Source organism: Octopus bimaculoides, chromosome 6 (assembly GCF_001194135.2).
Source record: "Octopus bimaculoides isolate UCB-OBI-ISO-001 chromosome 6, ASM119413v2, whole genome shotgun sequence".
Taxonomy (NCBI): Eukaryota; Metazoa; Mollusca; class Cephalopoda; order Octopoda; family Octopodidae; genus Octopus; species Octopus bimaculoides.
Window position 1 is genome coordinate 90,077,216 of NC_068986.1, and position 998 is coordinate 90,078,213.

General features: G+C 39.2%; 1 protein-coding gene across 3 annotated transcripts in view; it reads left to right on the forward strand.

The window, feature by feature from the left end:
- The first annotated feature begins 578 nt into the window (after positions 1–578).
- The window catches only part of LOC106869792 (nuclear envelope integral membrane protein), a 31,904-nt gene continuing 31,484 nt past the window's right edge, over positions 579–998 (forward strand). Inside the window, exon 1 of one of the 3 annotated variants that reach the window (XM_052968945.1) lies at positions 579–780. The gene's annotated coding sequence lies outside the window, so the exon portion shown is untranslated. The remainder of the gene's footprint in view (positions 781–998) is intronic. The other 2 variants (XM_052968946.1, XM_014915653.2) reach the window with 2 other exon arrangements.

The following is a 998-nucleotide window of genomic DNA, read 5'->3' on the forward strand; positions in this document are numbered from 1 at the left end:
GAAGAAAGAGTGAGAGAATGTTGTAGTGAAAAAGTACAGCAGGGTTCGCCACCATCCCCTGCCAGAGCCTTGTGGAACTTTAAGTGTTTTCGCTCAATAAACACTCACAACGCCCGCTTTGGGAATCGAAACCGCGAGTCCGCTGCCCTAACCACTGGGCCATTGCGCCTCCAATATGTATATAGATGTATATGTATATATGCATATGTATAGATGTATATGTATAGACTTCAAGAATGCTCCGGGGATACTTGTACCAGCAGACAAAACAAGTAACATTTACACTGTTGATATTGAACTGTGTAAGTCTATGATTAGGAAGGAATTTCGCAGCAAACATAGGTGCTGATGCCACGTAAAAAGCACTCGTGTCCGTGCTGCGTAAAAGCACCCAGCACACTCTGTATAGTGATCGGCGTTAGGAAGGGCATCCAACCGTAGAAACCATGCCAAAACAGACATGGAGTCTGAACAGCCCTTCATCTGGTCAGCTCTCGTCAAACCCATGCCAGCTTGGAAAACGGACGTTAAATGATGACGATGACTCAATTACTATTTGTATTACTAGTGCACTTCCTCTTCCGATGTAATGTTTAAATTCACTGGTAATTGTTCAGTTTGGTTAGATTCAAAAAGTAAATATAAATTAAGGGGTAGATAAGTTAACTTTTTACACTACTTTTTACACAACATAAACACTGGCGACAACAGATTTGCCCCTTGGTACTACTAAAGCAGAGTGGTCCCGAACACGCAGTCGCGTGTCCGCGCTAGCTAGTCGTGAGTGGTCGATCCTATTATTTTTAAACTTCAAACTTCATTTGTTTTCTATTTTGATAAATTCTCTGTTGAAAATTATATTTTTATATTTTAAATAATTTGCAATTTCAGAAAATATATTTTTATATTAAATTTGCGTTTTCTAATTTGATAAATTCTACGGACACAAACAGAGGTGAACGAGTGATAGATAGATAGATAGATAGATAGACAGACAG